This window comes from Loxodonta africana, chromosome 24 (genome assembly GCF_030014295.1).
Source record: "Loxodonta africana isolate mLoxAfr1 chromosome 24, mLoxAfr1.hap2, whole genome shotgun sequence".
NCBI classification, from domain to species: domain Eukaryota; kingdom Metazoa; phylum Chordata; class Mammalia; order Proboscidea; family Elephantidae; genus Loxodonta; species Loxodonta africana.
In genome coordinates, this window is record NC_087365.1 from 38,659,494 (window position 1) to 38,679,416 (window position 19,923).

Genomic DNA, 19,923 nt, shown 5'->3' on the forward strand with positions numbered 1-19,923 from the left:
CAGTAAAACAACCAAAAGGTCTTCCGATCCTAAGTCGTATAAACTCCCTGCAACAGAGCAACAGCTCCTCTTGTTATTTTCCTATGTCATGTTTTCCAGATGCTTCCTCCAGCCCAAACTGATTCTGGGGCGTTAGAAACAACCATTTTGAAATTTGAATACAATGCTCCAGAATTTTATGGCCAGTACAGGATACTAGTATCAAAGGAGTAGACAACCACATTGCTGTAGACACTGAAATGCAGCTCAAGATTGAACTTGTCGTTCAGCTCATCACGTGGTTGTCTCACAGTGAATTTCTCGTCAACTTAAGTTCCTTAGGTGTTTCACTCACATTTTTCTTTACCTATGTTTTTCTGTCCTGATCTTTCACTGATGATTTACAGACTTATATGAGGGAATTTGCATTTCTATCATCTTATTTTGTGGTATTTTTTTTTTTTGAGGTATTAGATATGATCTATTTTTCAAGCCTGTTTAGGTACTTATGTCAGTTTTAACTCAGCTGTTCATTTATTCATTCTTTTAAGAATGTGTATCAAGTACACATTCTTGTGTTATTACTGTGTTGTTAGGTGCCATCGAGTCAGTTCCAACTAATAGTGGCCCCATGCACAACAGATCGAAACACTGCCCAGTCCTGCGCCATTCTTACAATCTTTGTTATGCTTGAGCCCGTTGTTGCAGCCACTGTGTCAATCCATCTCGTTGAGGGTCTTCCTCTTTTCCACTGACCCAGTACTTTGCCAAGCATGATGCCCTTCTCCAGGGACTGATCCCTCCTGACAACATGTCCAAAGTATGTAAGATGCAGTCTCGCCACCCTTGCTTCTAAGGACCCTTCTGGTTGTACTTCTTCTGAGACAGATTTGTTCTTTCTTTTGGCAGTCCATGGTATAGTCAATATTCTTTGCCAACACAACAATTTAAAGGCGTCAGTTCATCTTTGGTCTTCCTTATTCATTGTCCAGCTTTCACATGCATATGATGCAACTGAAAATACCATGGCTTGGGTCAGGCGCACCTTAGTCTTCAAGGTGACTTCTTTGCTTTTCAACACTTTAAAGTTGTCCTTTGCAGCAGATTTGCCACATCCTGTTGGATCGCTTTTCTTAGGAATGGGCACAAATATGGACCTCTTTCTGTAAGTTGACCAGGTAGCTCTCTTCCAAATTTTTTGCTGTACATGAGTGAGCGCTTTCAGCGTTGCATACATTTGCTGAAACAGCTCAGATGGTATTCTGTCAATTACTGGAGCCTTGTTTTTTGCCAATGCCTTCAGTGCAGTCTGGACTTCTTCCTTCAGTACCGTGGTTCCTGATTATATGCTACCTCCTGAAATGTTTGAACATGGAACAATTATTTTTGGTACAGTGACTCTGTGTATTTCTTCCATCTTCTTTTGATGCTTTCTGTGTTGTTCAATATTTTGCCCATAGAATTCCTAAAAATTGCAACTCAAGCCTTGAATTTTTTTTCAGTTCTTTCAGCTTGATAAATGCTGAGCATGTTCTTCCCTTTTGGTTTTCTAACTCCAGGTCTTTGCACATTTCATGATAATACTTTATTTTGTCTTCTCGAGCTGCTTTTTAAAATCATGATTTCTTCCATTTGCTTTAGCCACCGGTCATTCAAGAGAAAGTTTCAGAATGTCTTCTATCAGTCATTTGTTTTGGTATTTTCTTTCTTTCCTGTATTTTTAATGATTTTTGCTTTTTTCATGTATGATGTCCTTGATGTCATCTCACAATTCGTCTGCTCTTTGGTCATTAGCATCCAATCTACTCCTGAGATGGTCTCTCAAGTAAGGTGGGATATACTCAAGGTTGTACTTTTGCTCTTATGGTCTTGTTTTAATTTTCTTCAGCTTCACCTTGTAAGTAAGCTTGCCTTATATAAATTCAGTATATAAAATTATAGTTCCTGTATATCATAAACATTTAGAAATTATAATTTATAACATATATCCTTTATAATACAACAAAAAGTATAAATGGCATAGAAATACAATGTGTAATACCTTAGGAAAAAAGTTTAACACTATAATGAAGGTCATATGAAAAAATCTAAAAGAGACATTTATTATGTTCTTTTTGGGTAGTAAGATTCATAGTGAAAAGATGTTGGTTCCAAAGAACGATAATGCAGTGCATATGTGGTGGGGGGGTGGGTGGTGGGCATTGCAGCAGAAGCATGGGTAATGGGTAACGACTGAGGCCATGATCTCAAGAAATCAGCAGTTTATATTTCGGATGCTGAAGTTTCATGCTGGAGTGAGGATATTGCCCAAGTTTGGTGGGATGAAGGGAATGGAGTTAGTATCTAGGTTAAGCTCTACTTCTGGTAGAAAACTGGAGGAACAAAAGTAATATCAGGTATGAGGACTGTGTAAATATGATGGGCATGAAAAGAAAGGTTACTATTGTGTGGCTCCACTGTGTTTCAGTTGGGCTCCTATTAGGAAACAGATGGCATACTCAAATGGGGTAGATGGAGAGGGTTTAATGAACTGTTTACAGGAATATGAGCAAGGTAAATAGGGGAGACTAAATAGGATGGTGAAACAGTTATAATGGAAGCCATTATAGTCCGTAGCTGAAGAGGCAGCAAGTAAGCTATTAATGGAACTCAGACAGTGAGCTATAGCTGCATGTGTGTATATGTGGGCAGGGGGCGTGAAGGTGGGGGTGGGGGATTACCAGACCACAATTATGGCCTTTGGTAGAGGAACCAAACAAAAAACCCATTGCCATCAAGTGGATTCTGACTCCTAGCAACCCTATAGAACAGAGTAGAACTGCCCCATAGGGTTTCCAAGGAGCAGCTGGTAGATTCGAACTGCCAACCTTTTGGTTAGCAGCTGAGCTCTTAACCAGTATGCCACCAGGGCTTCTGGTAGAGTAACAGCCACTGTTAAACAATGGCCCAGCAGAGAGGAAGCTGGGGAAATAAATATCACAATCTCACTCTCCTCCCAACTTCCAGTCACCAGCCAAAAGCTTCCATTAACTGAATCCCAGCCAGAGAGTAACAGATTGCATTGGTGTGGTTCATAAAGGTCAACATTCCAGTGCATAGAGCAGGGTGGAGAAGAGCAAAGAATGGATGTGGAGGGCCAAAGGGAGAATAGCCAGCTCGTGATAGAAGCTCTCCACCAAGTTTTTATGGCAGTGAGTCTACTTGCAGACTCCATTCACTGGTGAGGATCAACCTTGAGGAGGGGACGCTTTTTTTTTTTTTTTTTTTTACTTTAACCCTGGTGGCTTGGTGGTTAAGTGCTACAGCTGCTAACCAAAGGGTCGGCAGTTTGAATCTGCCAGGCGCTCCTTGGAAACTCTATGGGGCAGTTCTACTCTGTCCTATAGGGTTGCTATGAGTCAGAATTGACTTGATGGCACTGTGCTTGGTTTTTTCTGGTCTGATTAGAACTGTACAAAAATAGAGCTACCTGGAGAGAAGTCTCAGTCTCTATTTGCCGAACTGGGTTGGGGAAAGCAGGATCTGACCTGAGGGTAGGTCCCTAGCCTTGGTGTACAGGTGTAAGGACCTGAGTGTCTGCCTTGTTAGCCTAGCCATGTGATCTGAGCAACCTAATAAGATCTTTTGAGATCATATGTTACCATACACAACTGTGCCCAGGTAACTAAAACTAGTAGGAGCCACTGAATTAAACAAGTGCTTTACCCTCATTCCATTCTCCTTCCTACTGCTGAGTGAACCACCGGGTGTAATGGAGCTTTCTGCTTGAACTGTCTTCATTTGGATCTCAGCTCCATCATTAAACAAATATCTATTGAGTGTCTGCTGTGTGCAAGACACTGTGCTGACTCATTGGGAACATAGCAATGAATGAGATAGTCCTTGCCCTTGAGAGCTTCCAGCTTGGTGAAAGAAAGAAAACAAGTTCGTGAGAACCTACCATGCAAGGCTGAATTCGTTATCCTCTCCCCTATTGCTCACTTTTTCCAAAGTTCTTCTCTTTATGGACAATACGGTTATTCTCTGATTTGTTTTTGTCTTTGTGCTCTTGGCAAACCTTACCTTAGAGGGACTTAGATTATTGTATTCAGAGAGCTGGGAGCAATAGGTTTTTTTTTTTTTTTTATTATTGTGCTTTAAGTGAAAGTTTATAAATCAAGTCTGTCTGTCATACAAAAATCTATATACATCTTGCTATATACTCCTAGTTGCTCTCCCCTTAATGAGACAGCACACTCCTTCCCTCCACTCTATTTTCGTGTCCATTTGGCCATCTTCCGACCCCCTCCGCCCTCCCATCTCCCCTCCAGACAGGAGATGCCAACATAGTCTCGTGTGTCTACTTGATCCAAGAAACTCACTCTTCACCAGCATCATTTTCTATCCCATAAGCAATAGGGGGTTGAAATAACAGCATATTGATGTTTATCAGGACTCCCCTTCCCTAATGCCACCAAGTTTTTGTGAAGGTGGGGCATGGTGGGGGCCAGAACATGGGCTTACTTCTTTGTGTCCCTACACTGAATGACTTCATCCAAAAAAGTGCCATTAGCACAGCTGAAGAAGCTCACAAATTTACAACACGTGATCAACATAATTCTCTGCACATCACCTTGAGGATACAAGGCGTACAGGATCGAACTCTTGCAGTTACACACTCATGCAGTGACCTGTTAGAGGCTGCAATTTTGCCTTCAGCATGTCTTTTGTAGCAGCAGAATTCCACCCGATCAGAAAGAAAAGGTGTGTACAGAGGCAGATGGTTTTTGTGTATATGTGTGGGGATGGGGGTGGGGGGTGCCTTTGCAATGAGCTCTGCCTTGCTCCCATCTTTCTTTCTGGAGGCCAAACAGTAGTTGCCTGAAGTGCTATAGACAGGGTGTGTAGATTCTCTTGTTTCAGAATTCCCTGGCTGCCATAAAATACCCTTAGCCGCTTCTGTTCCCTTTGCATTCTCTAGCTCTTCCAGCTGTGGTCCCTAAGGACTCAAGCAGAAAAAGTCCCAACCCTTTGCAGGGTTCAATCTAACCTAAGAGCTATAGAGGAGCTTCGCACACAGCAGGTCTAATCTGACAACAGCTTTTCTTTTAACCATAACCCAAAGTACTGATGTGTCTGAGTTGAGACTGGGCTCCTTATCAGGCCCCTGAATTCCAAACTGCCCTTATATTTGTTCTCTTGTTACACTCTTTGCTCTCTCAAAAGTGTTCCTCAGAACAGCCTTAAATAAATGCAGGGCTTTGAACCCCTTCTTTCTGGTTCCAGCCCCTGGTAAGAATTTGCATTTCTAACAAGTTTTTAGGCTATGCTAATACTGCTGGTTGGGGCCCAGTTCTGAGAACCATTAGTACAGCAGTGGTTCTCAAAATACATTACACATAAGAATCACTTGGGGATCTTGTTAAAATGTCGATTCTAATTCAGTGTATTTGGGCTGGAAATGCAAATTCTCAGCAGGGGTTCAAACCGGAATGAACTGGTTTGAAAGTCCTGCTTAAATGGTGTTTGGAAGACAAAAAAGAAGGGAGTTCTGTGTGTGGTCAGACAATTTCGGGGGACATTGTACAAATGCTCCCTCTTTTGAGGAATCAGATTACTAATTTGCATATTAAAGGCTCTAAGGAATCTTGTGATTATCAAAAAGAAAGAAAGAAAAAAACCCACTTTGATTAAGTCCACATTCTACAAATTTATTTGCTCATGAGCCTCCTCCCACCCTATCCCACCTTTAGGGAAAATCATAAAGTGTTGTTAGGTACACAGCAAGTGCTCAATAAATGCCAGTTGCTGTTGGCTATTGAAGGTCTGCTGTGAACCCTAAAGCTTTCAGGGGTGGGAGCTCTCCCTTCAGGCTCTGTCCCTCACAGTCCATCTCCACATTTCCCACTTCCGTGGACACTACCCAGCAGCAGCTCTTCCGGGAGCACCCAGCAGGTTTGACTGGCGCTGGATGGGGTTGCACCAGCAAGAGCAGGCGTGAAGCGTAGTGGATTCCATGGACACCACCCAGGCCCCAGATCCCAGAGGCACACCAGGCATTTGCATCTGCTTTTCCACTCTGCTTACCCCTTCAGGCCCAGAGCCAGGGTCTGTGGAGTCCCATCTGGGTTCTGCCTTAATGGGTTGTGTGACCTTAGGGCGGTTATTTAACCTCTCAGGTCCTGTTTCTTCAGCTGTAAAATGAGGGGTTTGCAGTGGGCAGTCCCGGTGGATGTTTCAGCTTTGCTTTTCTGTGAATTTTGCAAGCACAAAACGGCGTGTCCCCCTCCGTGCTTCAGTGCGCTTGTCTGTACACAAGAGGAGCGTGGGCCCGAGGAAAACGGAGAGCTATGTAGAATGGGTGGATTCAGGACTGTGTGAGCTGGGGTTCCAGTTCCTGGCTGCACCAGCACCTTGCTTCATTCTGAAGCTAAAGTGAGCATATTGTGAAACATCTGGAAGAAGTACACACACACACACACTGAATGACCCAGATTGGGATGCTGGCCACAGGGAAGCCAGAACCTTAAGAAGCTGGTATAAAATAAAGTATCAAGAGGTTGTCAAGAGGCTGCCAGGAAAAGTGAAAGAGCGAGGTCTGGTTTGCATCCTGGCACCAGCTGCTTAACCTCATTTGATCTCAGTTTTTTGTTCCGTAGTGCTTGGCTAACTGGCTTAACCTGAGGATTGAGCAAGAAGCAAGTCAGACAACCTGTGTCATAGCCTTACTCTGCAACTTACTCACTGCGACCTTCAGCAACTTTCTTTGCTGGCCTGTCCTTGTGTGTCCCCCGTTTGTAAGGCTCGAAGAGATAATTCAAGTCAAGGACCCAGCACAGTGTCAAACAAAACAAAACAAAAACGCAAAAAACTCCAAACCTGTTGCCGTCAAGTCGATTCCGACTCACAGCAACCTTATAGGACAGAGTAGAACTGCCCCATGGGGTTTCCAGTGACTGCCTGGGGGATTCAAACTGCCAACCTTTTGGTTAGCAGCCATAGCTCTTAACCACTGCACCATCAGGGCTGCCAGCAGTCTCAGCATCCAATAAACACCTGCAAAGTCTGTTTGCTACTTCCTATTGTTGGCTGCTGTAAGCTCTCAATAACTGTTGGTTGTCCCCATCCATCTTTATTTTGCTCTTTGTTTTTCCAGCATCCTCGTCTGGTTTCCTACTTATAACAGAAGGGTTGGCCAGATGCAAGGAGAAGTCTTGACGTTGAAAAAAAAAATCAGAGCCTGATTTCTTAAGTCACTTAAAAGTCATTAAAAAAAAATCCCTTTCTTGAAATCTCTTTGGACGTTTTAGTATTTATCTGAGTCTGCGTTGTTTTGGGTGTCGGTAAACCAGGAAGAGTGAGCTGCGGTCAAGGAGCTTCCTCCCTGGGAGTCTGTCTAAACCCCTGGCCCAGAGGGCTGAGCCTCTCTGGGATCAGCTGAGGGGCCCCCAGATCCCGGGTGGAGGGAGGTGGGATGCTGGCTGCTTTTCTGCCCCAGTGAGCAGGTACGCCCCGCCTATGTTGCTCTGCAGAGACCTGCCAAGTAACTATTGACACATTGTGTGGAAATAAAAGCTGTGGGTGAGTAGCTGCTGTTTCTAACGGCGCGTGGGTAGGGGGGCGGGCCAGCCCCAGTAGAGTGACAGCTATGGTGCCCAACATTGTCAGCGCAGACGCTGACGGCCTCTGTTCCCCATGCCTGCTGGCATTTGTGCACCCTGTCACTGCAGGGTGACAAGCCCAAACACAAGGAGCCTGCCTTTCTTATGCTAATGCTCATAATGACAGTTTCCCCAGCCCACCAGGTGTGACAGCCACCACAGGCGGCCTCACCTCCACTTCTGGGTTTCCCACCCCAAGTCTGGGGCCTGGTTCAGGATGGAGCCAGCTAGAGGATGCTGGACACCCCTTCCCCCAGCCATGAGAGTCTCAGGCCTGCTGATGCTCTGTTGCCATGGATCCTGACTTGTTTCCATTGCTCTTCTCTTTGATGTCATCTTCTCCCCTCTCCCTTGCTCTCTAACTACTCTAACTGCAACAGTCTTCATTATGTTCTTAAAGCAAAACACCAAAAAAACAAATAAAACAAACCTGTTGCTCTCGAGTTGATTCTGACTCACGATGACCCCATGTATTATTACAGAGTAGAACTGAGCTCCACAGGGTTTTCTTGGCTGTTATCTTTATGCAAGCAGATCACCAGGCCTTTCTTCCTTGGTGCTGCTGGGTGGATTCGAACTATGACCTTACAATTAGTAGCTGAGAGCAAACCATTTTCAACACTCAGGTATGCCTGCTGAAACCTTCCCTGTTTCTGGTCTTTCCTTTTGCTCTTCCTTCTGCCTGAAGTACTTTGACCCTGGTGCTTTCCTTAGTTGAGTCATTCTCATCCTTCAGGGCTCTGCTTAAAGACACCTCCTTCCCTGACCACCCTATCCCACATCCATAGCCCCACGTTCACGCCTCCACATCACTCTGCTTATTTCTAGATCTTATTGACTGACAGTCTTTAATTACCTTGTTGGTTCATGTATTCACTTCTTTATGTGTCTCTTCTACTAGAACATAAACTCCATAAATGTGGAGGCCTTGTCTCTCTTATTCATAGCTCTATCTGCAAAAACTAGACCCAATACTTTGCACAGAGTACTCTACGAACTCAAGTTGAACAAATAAATGAACGAATCAGTTGTCAATGAGTTGACTCCGACTCATGGTGACACCATGTGTCTAAGGGTAGAACTATGCTCCATAGGGTTTTCAATGGCTGAGTTTACAAAAGTAGATTGCCAGGCCTTTCTTCCAAAGTACCTCTGGGTGGTCTTCAACCTCTAAGCGTTTCAGTTAGCTGCTGAGCACCCTAACCGTTTGCACCATACGGGGACTCCCTAAATGAATGAAGATATGCACAAATAATAACAGTCCCTTAAGTAAGCGTGGCTCACAAAGCAATGATTCTCAAATGGGGATCCATGTCCCTAAGGACACACCCCATCTTGGAAAATTCCCCAAAGGATTCTACTACTCTCTTGCAATTGTAGGTGGACAAACTATTGTTCTTTCCAAGCCCTCTGTTGCTTTCCTCGATCTTGTCTGTCTGATCCCTTAGCCCTGTCCTCTGCCAGCAGGTTACAGCTCATTAAATGTTTAACATTTGCTTCCCCAAGCTATTCCAGCCTGAGGGCTATGGGTAAAAATCACTTAAAGTGCTTGTTTTCTTTCTAGAAACTTGTAAGGATCTCTCTTTACCTTTGAAGTTTGGGGATTTCTTAAGACACCGAGTGTGAAGTGTGTGTCTTTTTTCATTAGCTCTGCCTGAGGCTTGGTGAGCCCTTTTAGTCTGAAGACTAGACCAGCTTCACTTCACAGTGCTCTTCTGTGGTTGGATTCGTGCTTTTTTCCCACCTGTTTTCCTTTCTCCTTTGGCCCTCCTACAAATTTCTACTTGTGAAACATTCTGGATTCATTCTCCTATCGTTTTTATGTTCTTAAACACAAACAAACAAAACATGTCTTTTTTACCCCTGAATGTCCTTTTAAAATTTTAATTCTTATGTACGTGTGCATTTACGTTTGTACTGCTTCGTAAGGTGTTTCTTCTAGGTGGTCCTCCTGAACAGTAATTCAGATCTCGGGAGTGACTGTTCACTTGTTCAGATCCTCTACTAAATGTTTAAGCCTGATTCTTGCTTCACCTGTATCTCTTTGTGAGGGGTTATTACTTTCCTAGAAAGTCTTTTTCTGTTTATTCCATTTATTCTGCCTAACAGGAGCCACCTGTTCTAATTCTTCACTCATTCCCCTCTCGCTGGTTAATGAGTCTTGTTAAGAGGAATAGATGTTTCTTTGTCTCCTCGTGGGAATGAATGCCCTCTACATAAGTGGAAAGATACGGAGGCTCTTGTTCTGGTGGATTTGTGTTCTGCCTTCCCCAAGCCCAACCTTGCCCACCCTCTACAAGCTCAACCTTGCCCTCCTTCTCTAAACTCAGCATTACCTTCTCTCCCTAAAGTCGACCTTGCCCCTCCTTCCCAAGCCCAACTTTGCCCTTCCTCCCTAACCAAACCTTGCCCTCCCTCCCCAAGCCCAACATTTTCTTTCCTCCCAAACCAACTGTTGTCTCCTCCACAGAGCTTCTAACCCTAGATATCCTCAAGTCTCTATCTGGATTCCACTGCTTTGCTTAGCTCACTTGTTGGGTTATCCCAACAGGAAATATGGAGGGAAAGGCCAAGTAGCTGTCTTCTCAGAATTCCCATTGGAATATGAAGGACAGTGGATATATCCTTTGGCTCTCAGCCTACCCCACTGGGATCACTAAGAACCCTCATCTGCCTCTTTCTTGCCTCTTTCTCGGTTAGCTTAGCTGCTTTCCTTAGTGACTATTAAATTTCTCTAGCTGCAGTCTTAGTCTACCTCTGCTGCTACTCTCATTGATGACAGCTGCCTATCTCTGCTCATGTTCCATCACGAACTTCATGGAACATGCCTCAGCTGTTCTCCTTGAGGTAGTGAAGGGCTTGCTCTACTCTCTATGCTGATGCCCAAGTCCCTTGGCATCCTACCTCAAAAAGAACCATCATTTGTTATGCTCTAGCAATCTGGAAGGGACACAATTGCTCCATGATGACTGTCGCTGGGAGTTACATCCAAAAGTGGCCCTTTCTGCTGACAATCACCAGTGATCAACAGAGCCTCCCCAGAGCCTCTCCATCAACTCAGTTTATACAAGCTTGTTTTTTTTCTAGTTTGCTAATTTATTACACTAGTTCTCAAAGCATGGTCCAGACTCTTTCAGGGGTTCTGTGAGGTCAAAATTATTTTCTTGAAAACACTAAGGTGTTATTTTACTTTTGACTTTCTTTCTTGCATGAGTGTACAGTGGAGTTTCCAAAGGCTGCCTCATCTGTCATGATGTCATTGCTCTGGTAGCTAATGGAATGTGTGAATGTGTTCTTGGGTTTAAAAAAAAAAAATTCTCAGTTTTAATTTTTAACATATCTGTATTGATGGATATAACCCACACAAACAAAACTGTTTTGGAGTCTTCGATACTTTTTAAGGATCTGGAACTTCAAAGTCTAAGAAATGTTGATTTGTTCATTTACTCAGGAAAAAATTTGAGTACTTATTCTGTAGCAGGCACTATTTATTGTGGATTATCCGAATCAGTTTTTGCTTTTATGGGCATTTTAGCTGGGGAGAAGGGGGCCCTGGGGGTGCAGTGGCTAAGTGCTCAGCTGCTAACCCAAAGGCTAGCATGTAGAACTCACTAGCCACTCTGTGGGAGAAAGACATGGCAGTCTGCTCTTGTAAAAATTACAGGCTTAGAAACACTATAGGACTCTGTCCTATAGGGTCGCTATGAGTTGGAACTGACTTGACAATAATGGGTTTGGTTAGCTGGGAAGGTAGAAAATAAAAGTCAACAAATATAGATTGTAATTTAAGGTGATAAGCTGGAAAAGGATAGTAGGTGCCAGAGGTTGCAATTTTAGATGTGGGGGTCAAGGGAGGCTTTTTTGGGCAGGGGACATTAGATCAGGGGCCTGAATGGGGTCTAATTCTTTGCATGTATCTCCCAGGAAGGCCAGAGACTCAATGTGCCTAGAAATTCAAGGTGGCCTTTTGGGACATGCTGGAGGTTCCTAGAGGACCCTTGCCACTTATGAAAAGCATTACTCTTTTAAATAGATTCATCCAGAGCTCAGTTCAAAAATGTTTATTGTAATTAAAATAATAAGAACCATTTATTGAATATTTGCTATGTGCCAGACACTGTGTAAATTATATTGCATGCATTACTCATTCAACCCTTACAATAACACATGGAGCTTAATACTATTCATATCTCCACTTATAGATGAGGAATGTAGATGACTGGATATGTGAAGTAACATGCCCATCGCTGACTTGGTTAATTAGGAGCAGAACTAGAATTCAAATCCTGATTTTCCTGGTTCCAAAACTCATGCTCTTAACCATGAGGTGACTATGCTAGGCCTGAAGATATAAAAACAAACTCTTAGTAAATCCATATTTCCTGCTTTGTAGAAGCTCATTGTATTTTGGAAATAATAGGTAAATAGAAAATTATTATACTATGTGGCAAACGCTGGGATTTAGAAAAGCATAGAACATAATGCGGGACAAGAGGAAAGTCACTTAACCTAACTGGTGGGCAGGCACATAAAGAAGGCTTCTGGTAAAAGATGATTCTCAACTTGAACTGCAAAGGAAGTGGAGGCAACCAAGGGGAAAAAGGAGAGAAGGGTATTCCTGGTAAAGAAATTAATATCAACAAAGACATTGAGGTATAGATTTTATGGACTGTCCAGGGAACTCTGGGAAGTTCAGTGTTCCTGGGACATGAAAAGCAGGACAACCCAAGAAAAGAGGCTGTACAGTCAGAAGGTGTATGTTCATAGACAGCATTGCACACCATATTAAGTAGTGTCATGGGTTGAATTGTGTCCCCCCAAAAATATGTTTATCAATTTGGCTAGGCCATGATTCCCAGTATTGTGTGATTGTCCACCATTTTGTCATCTGATGTGATTTTCCTATGTGTTATAAATCTTCTCTCTATAATATTAATGAGGTGGAATAGGTGGCAGTTATGTTAATAAGGCAGGACTCAATCTATAAGATTGGATTTCATCTTGAGCTAATCTCTTTTGAGATAGAGAAGAGAGAAACAAACAGAGAGACAGGGGTACCTCATACCACCAAGAAAGCAGCACTAAGAGCAGAGTGCATCCTTTGGACCCAGGATTCTTGCATGGTGAAGCTCCTACTTCAGGGGAAGATTAATGAGAAGGACCTTCCTCCAGAGCCAACAAAGAGAGAAAGCCTTGCCCTGGAGCTGGTGCCCTGAATTTGGACTTCTAGCCTACTATAGTGTGAGAAAATTAATTTCTCTTTGTTAAAGTCATCCACTTATGGTATTTCTGTTATAGCAGCACTAAATGGCTAAGACAAGCAGCTTGAAATTTGTTTAAGAAAGAAGAAGCCATTGAAAGCTTTTAAAACAGTCAAATATCAAGGTAAGAATTATCTCAGGTAAGATACTCCAATAACCATTTTGAGGATGAATCTAGGGAGAAGAATAGCACTGGGGCAGGGAGACCAATTAGAAGGCCACTGTAATAGTCCAGGGAAGAGATGATGTTGGTATTATCTAAGACGATGACGAGGATGGAGAAGATGGGAAGCTTAAGAGATGTCGAAAAATCAGCAGGGCGTGGTGACTAAATGGCTGTTGAAACTGTGTGAAAGGGGGAGTGTGTGTGATTTTCAGGTTTGTAACTCAAATGACTAGGTAGGTATTGGTCCATTGGTTGCTTTAGGGAAGTAGGAGGAGGAGCATCAGAGAGAAGGTTGGGCAGGAAATGATGCAATGATACATTTGTGGTGCATTTGAGACACCGGTTGGCATATGTTGGGTGTCTGCAGCTACCCTCGAAGATCTGTGCTGGAGATAGGGTTTTGGGAATTCTCAGCAACTGGCTGAATGTTAAAACAGTAAGAATGGATGAGATCACCTAGGGAGCAGCTGGCAGAATAATGGCGGGGAAACAAAACAGAATAGGGAGGGCATACGTTTAAGAGTGCTTAGGCAATATACCTACTGTTTTATGAAACAAGTTACAGAAGGTAGCTAACAAGATCTTCTTAGTTGGTGGGACTAGGCAGAAAATGGTATGAGAAGAATTGTTATGAAAGAAAAGAAAAAAATAAAAGATGGAAGGTAGAAAGGACGGAAAGAAGCAAGCAAGCAATGTCAGTGAGAACCAGTGGGTGGAGGGAGAAAAGTCATGGGTCAAAGAATGATCTACAGAGAAGAGATGATCAGGATGTGGACAGGACAATGAGGGATTAAACTGCTAATCCTTCCAGGCGTCTTCACATCTTAAAGGAGGAAATCTTCTCTATTTAAATTATGTCAGACCAAGTACATGATGGAGATGGCATTGAGGTCTCTAAAGCCACACTGAAGGCCAGCCTTACTGATTCCTGTGTCAAAATCGAGGAACAAACTCATAGGGCTACGAAATTCTTGGAAAATCTAGAACAAATGACAAGGAGTAAAGTTAACTTTCTAATGCAAATTTCTGTTGCTCTATGTTTCTCTGAGAAGGTGCACAGACAACCTTTTTTTTTTTTTTTATGTTTCTCTGAGAAGGTGTACAGACAACCATGTTTACGTACCTGATCATCTTTTCCCTCCATTGGAAACTGTAGTGTTTTCCTAGGGTTGATGTAACAAAGTATCAGAAATTGAGGGGCTTCTAAGAACAGAAATTTTCAAAGTTCTGGAGGCTAGGAAGGAGTCTGAAATCAGGTTATCAGCCATATTGATTCTTTCTGAGGGCTTGGGGGAAAACCTGTTCCATGCCCCGTTCCTAGCTTCTTGTGTCGGACAGTGATTCTTGGTGTTCCTTGGCTCCTCCAACTCTGCCTCCTACAATCGCTGCCTTTGTTGTCACATGGCCATCCTCCTTCCTGTGTCTCTTTTCCTCTTTTATAAGGACACCACTCATATTGGATTAGGACCCACCCTATTGCAGTATGACCTCATGTTAACTGATAACGTCTTCCAAGATCTTATTTTCAAACAACGTCACATTTACAGGTATGGGCGTTAGGGCTTCAACCCATAACAGAAATCCATTTAGGCATGAAAGCTTGTGGAATGCACAATATTCCATAGAGATTTTCTCTTTTTTTGGTGCTGCAATTGGAATCAAGTACATCTTTGTTATTCAGTAAACTTTTAGTATCAAAAATAACATTAATATGACAGGTTAGACAGGAGTTTTACTGAAAGATTAGTGACAAGAACTGGCTACAGAAAGATAAATAATGTTTATTTCATATGGCAACCTAATGACAGTTGAGGACAGATGGTGACAACCCTCAACCTGGAATTCTGCTCGAATCAATCAACCAATCAATCAGCAACTATTTATTGATCTCCTATTTTGGCTAGCAACACAGACCCTGGAATCAGATGCCTGAATTCAAAACCAAATTTCTCTACCTACCGGTGGCTTATCCTTGGGAGAGTGCCCAAATGTTTCTGAACCTCAATTTCTTCCTCTAAAAAATGAGGAAAATTATTGTATTTAACTTAGTGGGGATCAAAGAAGATATCAGGACTCAGTAAGTATTAACTATTATTATTATTGTTGTTTTTGATCCTATTGTCAAGGTTGTTATTGTCACAATGATTGTGATCGTTTCTGGGTGCCTCATGTTATCACATAGGCTTTCTTTCTCTCTCGGCTGATTTTTTGAGTGTTTCCCAGAAATTGATACGAGGAATCTCAAAGAAAATAGGGCCCTGAAGAATGTCCAAAGTGGGGCTCAGGGCCTGTTAAGCCTATCCTGGGTCCTTAGTTTTCTGGCAACTCAAAGCAGCACTTCAGTCTCAGCTGAGGGCCCTGTGGAGGGAAAAGAGGAGGAAAGAACAATGGAGGTAAGATGTGAGGTAAAGACAGGACAGAGGAAGGCAGAAAAGAGAAAGATGAGGCATGGAAAGGGAGGAACTTTATTATGGAAAAGGAGAGAACATAGCTTTTACCTAATGCCTGTGCTTCATTTTTGCTGGGATTCATTCATTCAATATTTTTACAGTACCTGTTGTGTGCCAGGAAACCCTGGTGGTGTAGTGGTTAAGAGCTACAGCTGATAACCAAAAGGTCAGCAGTTCGAATCCATCAGGTGCTCCTTGGAAACTCTATGGTGCAGTTCTACCCTGTCCTACAGGGTTGCTATGAGTTGGAATCAATTTGACAGCAAAGATATATATATATATATATATTTTTTTTTTTCTTTTTCTTGGTTTACTATGTGCCAAGCACTCTTCTAGGTGCTGGGGATACCACAGTGAATAAGAAGTCTCTGCCTTCATGAATCGTGTATTCTTGGGGGGAGTGGCCATCATCAAATAATTTCAGGTAATGGTAAATATAAAGAAAATAAACCTGGGTGAGTTGCTAGAGATTGGTGCAGGGTTCATGAGGGGCCCTACTTCAGGTCACATAGTCAGGAAAGGCATTTTGATTGGTTAAGAAACTTGCTTAGCCGGTTACCATTACTGATCATTTTGATCAAGGACTCAATAGGTAAATTTTTCTTTTTTTTTGATGATTGATTCAGAAATGTGTTAATTATAGGACTTCTAAAAAATTTTTCTGTGCTTAAATTTACAGTGGATGTTAGTCTCTCATTCAAAAATTCATACACAAATTGTTTTGTGACATTGGTTGCAATCCCTACAATGTGTCAGCAGTCTCTCCCTTTCCCTTTCCACCCAGGTTCCCCATGTCCATTCTGTCCAGTTTTCTAGTTTCTTCCTACCTTCTCATCTTTGCTTTTGGGCAGGTGTTGCCCATTTGCTCTTGTATACTTGATTGATCTAAGAAGCACATTCCTTCTATGTGTATAGGCCTGTCTAATCTTTGGCTGAAAGGTGGACTTCAGGAGTGGCTTTGGTTCTGAGTTAGCAGGGTGTCCAGGGGCCATGGTCTTGGGCATTCCTCCAGTCTCTGTCAGACCACTAAGTCTGGTCTTTTTTTTGTGTGTGTGAATTTGAATTTTGAATTTGTTCTACATTTTTCTCCCACTCTGTCTAGAACCCTCTATTGTGATCCCTGTCAGAGTGGTCAGTGGTAGCTGGGCACCAGCTAGTACTTCTAGGCTCAGGCTGGTGGAGGCTGTGGTTCATGTGGTCCATTGGTCCTTTGGATTAATATTTTCCTTGTGTCTTTGGTTTTCTTAGTCCTCCTTTGCTCTGGATGGGATGGGACCAATTGACATATCTTAGATGGCCACTCGCAAGCTTTTAAGACTCCAGGTGCTACTCACCAAAGTAGGATGTAGGACATATTCTTTATGAACTATGTTATGCCATTTGACATAGAAGTCCCCTGACACCATGGTCTCCAGCCCTCGGCCTCAGTAGTTCAATCCCTCAAGGTGCTTGGATGTATCTAGAAAGCTTCTATGACTTTGCCTTGGTCTAGTTGTGCTGACATCCCCTATATTGTGTGTTGTCTTTCCCTTCACCAAAGTTAACACTTGTCTACTATCTGTTAGTGATTTCCCCTCCCCACCCTTACCCTCTCTCATAACCATCAAAGATTGTTTTTTTCCTGTGTGTAAATCTTTTCTTGGGTTTATATAATAGTGGTCTCATGCAATATTTGTCCTTTTGTGATTGACTTATTTCACTCAGTGTAATATCCTCCAGATTCATCCATGTTGAGAGATGTTTCAAGGATTCACCATTGTTCTTTATCGGCATGTACTATTCCATTGTGTGTATGTACCAGAATTTGTTTATCCAACCATCTGTTGATGGGCACTTAGGTTGTTCAATAGATTGATATTGATCAAAAGGAGAAAAAAATGTGGAACAGAACTTCTTACTGGAAACCAGAACTACAGGATACATTGTGACTGGAGGAATTCCTGAATCTATTGCCTGCAAACAACTTTTAAGCCTTGAACCAAAAATATTCTATGAATTCATCTTTAAACTAAACAACAACTTAGCCCATTTAATAAAGAAAGTTCACCTTGAGCTCTTTCAAAGAATTATCTATATGAGATTAAGTGGACAGCTGTAGCTCTAAAACAGATGAGAACTTTAAGGGGGCAGAGAGTCTAAGTTAATGGTGGTGAAACAATATGGACAGAGATAGGGAGAATGGTGACCAGTGTGAAGTATGTAACGATTTTCAATGAACTATACAAGTAAAAATTGTTGAATGGGTGTATGTTCTGTTGTATATATTTATACCAAAAAGAGAGAGAGAGTCTTGAAACTTGCTTGGGGTGGAGATACTTCTTACCCATCACCGATGTTTCATTTCACAAGAGAGCCTAGCCAGCCTCTCTCTCTTCTACTGCTTCACAAGCTCCTCTCCTCCTCATAAGAGGTAGACAGCCTTTTCTGATTGGTAAATTTGGGAGCAGAACCTGAGGAAATAACAGCCTATTACCTCTCTTAGGTAAGGTGGAGTGAGGTACCTACAAAGAACATGTGTTCTGCTATGCTCTTTCTGCTTTAAGGTTTACTGGGGCAGGATACCACGTAGGGGTGGCTGCAGGGTTCAGCACATTCTTTCTAATTGTGAGGTTTAGTTTTAGTAGGTCGTCATGCCTTCATCTACTAGCCTGAATGCCTGAAGGGAGCGGTTCTCAAAGTATGGTCTCTGGACCAGCAGCATTGACAACACCTGAGCACTTGACATCCTGAACCAGAAACTGTGTTTAACAAGCCCTCCAAGTGATTCTGATGCAGGCTCAAGCTTTAAATTACGGCTCAAGTAGTTTTATTTTCACTAACATGCAGTTCTCCCAGGTGTTGAAAAGCTTTGCAGTTTCAACCTGTTTAAAGTCACCAGCAGAAGCGTATAACTTGAATGTCAGAAGCCTTCACAGTTCTTTTCTCTAGCTCAGTGTTCCTCAACCTCTGCACTATTGATAATTGGTGCCATAGAATTCTTTTTTGTAGAGATTGGTCCTGTGCATTGTAAGATGTTTGGTAGCATCCCTGGCCTTTACCCACTAGATGCCAGTAACTCTCCCACCTCCAGCTGCAACAATTAAAATACATCCAGACATTACTAATTATCTCCTGGGGAAAAGAGAGACCAACACCCACCTCATAGATTGTTGTAAGGATTAAATGAGTAATATCTGAAAAGCCTGTAGAACAGTATGTGCTTTATAGAAACTGTCATTTAAATGTTAGCCCCTTGTTAGTGCAATGGTTAAGCAGCTGCTAACCCAAAGAATGGCAGTTCAAATTCCCCAGCAGTTCCATGGAGAAAGACCTGGCCATCTGCTCCCATAAAGATTACAGCCTAGGAAACCTTAATGGGGCAGTTCTACTCTGTCACGTGGCATCTCTTGAGTCAAAATCAACTCAACGAAGCCTAACAACAACTGTGTTGTTATTATAATTTCAATTATTATTGTAATTGAATAATATATAGACCATGAGAGGTCTATATTGGAGTTAGTTACTATCATTATCATTATTAATTTAATATTATTCTCCTTTTCTTATGATGTATCCATACAAAAATCATTAATTTTATTATTACTGTCTTCATCTCATGATGGATCTGAAATTTTTTTTTTTTTTTTTAAGTTTTGTACATGGTGTTCTTAGATCTTCTCCCTACTAGGAGAAATAATCATAAAATCTTTCCTTTTTCTGATTAGTTTTGCCTTATGACATATCCCTTCCAGTCAGAAAAATGCAGGAAACATGTTTTTAAACCACACATCTATGTTCTTCACTCTCCTTGAGGAATGAATGCTCAGACACATGGGATCGTCTCTTTTCTCAGCCCCACAAGCCTAACGACTTATTCAATACAACCTACTTTAAGAAAGGAGGTTCTTTTCTGATCTCTACCCCTACCACATGAACACAGTGATGGACATTTGAATACAGAGACTCTTTTAAAATAAACTCCTTATAATGTGCCAGGGTTGACAGCTGTTGGCCACGTCCTTAACTCTATAATAGCAAACATCTGAACCAAGAGGGAAAAAGTCAGTAAACCATCCGGATGTTTCGTTGATGTTTTGCCACGCATTCAGAAGTTATGCAACATCTAGATGACAACCTAGTATGTTGGCTTTCTATTGGGCTGCTTGGGTATTGTGTAGACACAGGCTTTATCTTAACATGGTCATAATTTACGAGTTTGGAATTTCAAATGCAATCCAAATCCTTAGGAGCCTGAATCCTTTCACCCCTGGTAAAACGTGAGTATGTGTTTTTAAAGCAATAAGACTGGGAAAGTTTATTAAAAAGTCTCAAAATGCATTTGGACATCAAATAACTCTCAAAATCCAATGTTTTTGTGATTTAAATGAATCAGAAACATATGGATTAAATTTCCTTTAAATTGCACTCAAGATTAAAAATCAAGGGAA